We start from the raw sequence: 5,602 nt of genomic DNA, 5'->3' as shown, positions 1-5,602 counted from the left end.
ACGAATCTGAACTTCTGCACTGCCCCCAACTCCACAAACACGCAGTAGGACCTGGCCTGCTTCAGGTTCCCACAGGATCTGGCCAGACAGATGCCAGAAGTGAGTGGAATATTGTAGAACAGACTTAAAAGATAAAACACCTGATGAACTAAATAAACGTTACCGATCATGTGCAAACACTTTGAGTCCTCTATGATCTGTAGAACTAGTCCTTATAGGACAGTTCTTTGAGATAATGCAATACCAACAATATCTGATCTTATCAGTTATTTGAATGATCCACATAGTAAACACAGAAAACAAATTTCAAATACTGTTGGAGTGCAGGATAAATTCTGGTGAAGGGTTCTGATAAAGAGCTTTGAGACAACAGCAGTCAACACACTGTTCTGTTAAAAACTTGGCAGAAACAGATGCTTAGAGATCTGTGAGAGCTGCCTTCGGGAGGAAACCCTCAGGGAAGTGAGAGACTCTCACTTCTTTTTGATTATCACTGACGTCATAGTGGGTGTAGCAGGGAACGAGCACCTGCCCACTTTGGTGAGGTTTGTTGACAAATCTCATAACCTGAGAAAGGAATTTGTGGGCTCCCTGCCTTACAATGCTGATGCCAAAATTTTGGCTATGAAATTTCACACTATGGTAACTGAGAAGTGGGAATTAAACACGGGGCATTGTTGTGGCCAGGCGTACATTGTACCCAGTGGAGTTTTTTCTAAAATGAAAGTTGTTGCTTCTAGACTTTTAGAAAAACATACCCAAGCTGTCTACACACGCTGTTCTTCCTGTGCCTTAAATATGTTGTTGACAAAATCAGTGTCTATTATGGAAGTATCTGTCGCATTAGAAACAATTGAGGAAGTCCATCACCACAACTGCTTTTACAGCTTGACAGTGTAACTTCTGTCCTCTTTCAGAACAATAAGAAAGGGGCAGCCCGGCTGGGTGTGGCTCAGTGGTTGAGCATCGACCTAGGATCCAGGAGATCGAGGTGTGATTCCCGGTCAGGGCACATGCCTGGGTTGTGGGCTCGATTCCCAGTCAGGGGCCTGCAGAAGGCAACTAATCAGTGACTCTCTCATCATTGATGTTTCTATCTCTCTCCCTCTCCCTTCCTCTCTCTGAAATCAATAAAGATATATAAAAAATAATAATAAAGGGGTAAAGCACTAAAGGAAATTTGCCATTCTTAGTGGACAAGCAAGCATTATACTTTTGAAATTTTAATAGACCTCCTTCAAGAGCTTGTTTTATGTTTAGATGGTACAAATAGTGACACAAATATGAGATGGAGTGACTGTATAGTGGACCTAGTGTAGTAACAGATTTTTATTTCATCCTTACCATTGTTGTTCTTAAAAATGTTCTATCTTTAACAAGAGCCTTTGGGAAAAATCTCCAGGGACAGACTTCTGATGTCTTGTTTGCAGCCAGTAGCTTGACTGCTGTGCTGCATTCATAAAATGATGAAAAATATTGAAGTTTACCACGAATTTTGGTTTGAGGAAGCCACTAATTTGGCAACCAAACTTGATATTCAGATGAAGCACCCTGGGAAATTCTGTAGAGCTCAGCAAGGGAACCTGGAATCTCAGCTGAGCTCTGAAAGTTACTACAAAGAAGTTCTAGCTTTGGCCAGTGTGGCTCAGTTGATTGGAGCGTTGCCCCAAACATCAAAAGGTAGTGGGTTCCATTCCAGGTCAAGGCACATACCTGGAGGCTGTGGGTTCAGTCCCCAGTTGAGGCAGGTAGGAAAGGCAACCATTGATGTTTTTCTCTCACATCAATGTTTCTCTCTCTCTCTCTCTCTAAAAATCAATAAACATATCCTCAGGAAAAAAATTTTTTAAAGAAGTTCCAAGTGTTCCAAAAGTGGGACACATTATTCAGGAACTGAAAGATATGTTCTCAGAACAGCACCTGAGAGCTCTTAAATGCCTATCTCTGGTACCCTTTGTTCTGGGACAATTCAAATTCAATATAACGGAGAAGCACCATGCTGACATGTACAGAAGTGATGTACCCTATCCTGACACACTCTCAGCACTGTTGGAGAATCAAGTGGAAACACAGAGAGAAAGATACAGAGCTTCCATCCACCATTTATGAAGCCCTCCACTTGCCAGACATCAAGTATTGTCCTAATGTTTATGCATTGCTGAAGATCCTATGTGTTCTTCCTGTGATGAAGATGAGAATGAACACTATGAAAATGGGCAAAAACATCTCACAGTGTACCTGAGGAACACTTTGACAGACCAAAGGTCAAGTAGCTTAGCTTTGCTTAACATAAATTTTGATATAAATCATGATTTGGATTTAATTGTGGACATATATATCAAACTCTATACAACGAAGTCAGAGCTTCCTACAAATAATTCAGAAACCATTGAAAATATGCAATACTTTGAAAATAGGCTTTCTCTTATATTTGATATTGAAAAAAAATCTAAGAAATTTGAACACATCTTATAGAAAAGCAATAAGGTGTATGTAGGCCACTTAATCACTGAATATCTTGAATACATTAGCCATTGACAATCTTCCAGTCTAAATGGCCCCTGTTTGAATGCTCATGCTTTGGAGAATGAACCGTTCTTCCAGAAGATAATGTTGAAAGTGCCATATTGTACGTCTGCATGATATCTGCTAATGGGACTTCCGAATTGTTTTAGTTAAGTCATTTTAGACATCACATTTACTATCACTGTGGATCCAGTTGTCGGGTACTGAGTTATCAATTGTTTGAAGAAATACATTTTGAGGAGGTGTGGCAGGAAGGAATACATATTATAAAATCTTACCATGAAACTCAAGACTAACGTTTGACTAGCAGGAGTTTTAAGTATGCTATCAAAAATCTGTAATGGACAGTTAAGGGAATTACCATACAGTGAAAGAAACATGTGAGCTTGCCAAACAAGGACTCCAGTGTAGATTTTGTCTTTACTCAACGATGTTAAAGGAACAATTTACAACGAAAGGTTGAATGGAAGAACCTGCCGTTGTTGTTCCACAACTGGGTGTTGCTGTTTACATTCCTTTGTTGAGCCTATATTTTCATAAGCTTTTTTTTTTTAATTTTTTATTGATTTGAGAGAGAGGAAGGGAGAGGGAGAGCGACAGAAACATCAATGATGAGAGAGAATCATCAACCAGCTGCCTCCTGCACGCCCCCTACTAGGGACTGAGCCTGAAACCCGGCATGTGCCCTGACAGGGAATCAAACCGTGACCTCCTGGTTCATGGGTGGATGCTCACCTTACTGAGCCACACCAGCCGAGCTTTATAAGCTTTGTAGCAGGTGTGTGTCGAACACTTCTGTTTTATGTCAAGACAGAATCCGAGGCCATGGATACTGACCACTGATCTGTTTTATTCTGTCTTTTTCCATGACTGTATCTACTGCCTCATCTTGATTTATAAGCAAAACTTGGAAAACCTACAAAAACATGTTTTGTGGTTCTATCTAGGAATAACACAGAAACTACTGCTGTTATTTTTGGTGAAGAAAGTCAATTTATATATAGTTTATTTCAGTGTAAATAAAATGTGAATTCTGATTTTAAGAAAAAACTAATATATCTTGTGGGAGACATACTTTGAGGCTATGTTAATATTCTCTTCATCATCATGCTTTTGTACATATTTTAACATGCACGTTGACAATCTTGCCTGCAACATGTTGCCTAATGGTGATTTTTTTATTTCCATCATTCTTTCTACACTTACTAATTTGAATTGTACCATCATGAAACCTTTCCCTTCTATAGTCTTTTTTTTTTAATCCCTAAATTTGAGGTTATAAGGGGCCATCCTGTTGAGCCCCACCCTGTTGAGGCCCAGAACCTCGGTATCTGATACTAGGGTCTGTCCAGTTCTGAGGTAGTCATTTATGTGCCTGCATAAGGAAAAAACTCCTTTATTTTACATTCAAACCTCATGATTTTAGTTCCCATTAATAGAATCTTTGAGGAAAGAGTGTGCTAAATGCTTTGTGGGGTGAAGAGAACGTTTAAATTATTCAAGAGAACTGCTTTTATACAATTTGGATGTACTCTCTTACACATAAAAATTAATGCTAATTAGATATAATTTCCATCTATTCATTAAAACAAATCCCAAGCATTCCAGAAATCCTCAGTTAGCCTAATGTTATTCTAGGCACTTGAAAACCAAATTGCTTTCTTAAAAAAGAAAAATCACGACTTTGGCTTTTATGAAAACACTTTTCCCACTAACAGTGGGGCCCTCTGGCTCCTCTTTTCCAGCTACCCTCCCCTCCTTTCCTTCTCCTCACAATCAGGCATTCATTCAACAACCACTTCCTGAGAGCCTACTGTGCACCTGCCTCTTCTCTAAGTGCTGGGGCCAAAGCAGTGAACAAAACAAACCTGAACCCCTGCCCTGTGGAGCATCCAGTTTCTTGAGGGGGCATCAACTACAAACAGAACAACCAATCCTGTCAGCGGTAGCTGCTCTGAAGCAACATGAAGCAGAGGAAAGGAAGAGAGAACATCAGGGGCAGGGAACATCTCATTCACGTGGCATGCGCAGGGAAGGCCCTGCAGATGAGAGAGATGAGGTAAGACTTGACAGATAGCTAAAAGAAGTGAGGGAGAACATTCCAGGAAAAGGAAAAGCAAGCGCTGACTTCTGTGTTAGAGGCAATGATTGGGTCACAGTTGCTATTGGAAGGGGTTGCTGTGTGTCTGTCCCCAAACTGGTCCTCTTTTGCTATATATACACACAGCTTTCTCTTGCTAACTCTTACGCTATTTTAGTGCCTGCCAATTTACCTCTTCACATCACTTAATATTTTTTTTAATTTTTATTACAGTTGACATACAATATTATATTAGTTTCAGGTGTACAATATAGTGACTAGACACATATACCTTATGAAGTGATCACCCCAATAAATCTAGTACCCATCTGACACCATACATAATTATTACAATACTACTGATGTGTACTTCTGAATATCTTTCCTCATCTGGAAGAACACTAGGTAGGTAGGTAGGTAGGTAAGTGGGTAGACAGATACTCTTTTTTTGATGAGTGGCAGCTGGCAGTCTTTAAGCCTTACCTTTCCCTTTTACTTTCTGTCTCATACCCACATAGAAAGCCTGGCTGCTCCCTCCTTTGGTACAACCTTAGAACCAAATTTTGAGCCCTGGCCCTTGTGGCTCAGTTGGTTCGGCATCATCCCGTGCACCGGAAGGTTGCTGGTTAGATTCCCAGCTGTGGCTTGATCCCCAGTAGGGGGCATGCAGGAGGCAGATGATCAATGTTCCACTCTCACATTGATGTTTCACTCTCCCTTCCTCTCTCTCTAAAAAAAAATCAGTAAAAATATATTTCTTAAAAAAAAACAAATTTTGAACAACTCTGTACAGTTCAGTACTATAGGAATTAGAACATGTGCCTACTGAGCACTTGAAATATGGTGAGAGGTGCTATCCATGTAAAATACAAACTGGATTTCAAAGACAGTATGAAAGAATGTAAAACGTCCCATTAATAATTTTTAAGTCAGTTATATGTTGAAATGATATTTTGTATATATTAAGTTAAAGTACTATTAAAATTAATTTTACCC

At 39.7% G+C, this 5,602-nt stretch overlaps 1 pseudogene; it reads left to right on the top strand.

Moving 5' to 3' along the window:
- The first annotated feature begins 274 nt into the window (after window positions 1–274).
- On the top strand, window positions 275–2,475 carry LOC148093401 (52 kDa repressor of the inhibitor of the protein kinase pseudogene; annotated as a pseudogene).
- Window positions 2,476–5,602: the final 3,127 nt, after the last annotated feature.

This window comes from Miniopterus natalensis, chromosome 4, assembly GCF_054644295.1.
Source record: "Miniopterus natalensis isolate mMinNat1 chromosome 4, mMinNat1.hap1, whole genome shotgun sequence".
Lineage (NCBI taxonomy): Eukaryota > Metazoa > Chordata > Mammalia > Chiroptera > Miniopteridae > Miniopterus > Miniopterus natalensis.
The sequence above is the reverse complement of the archived record's forward strand: the minus strand, read 5'-3'. Positions and strand labels throughout refer to the sequence as shown.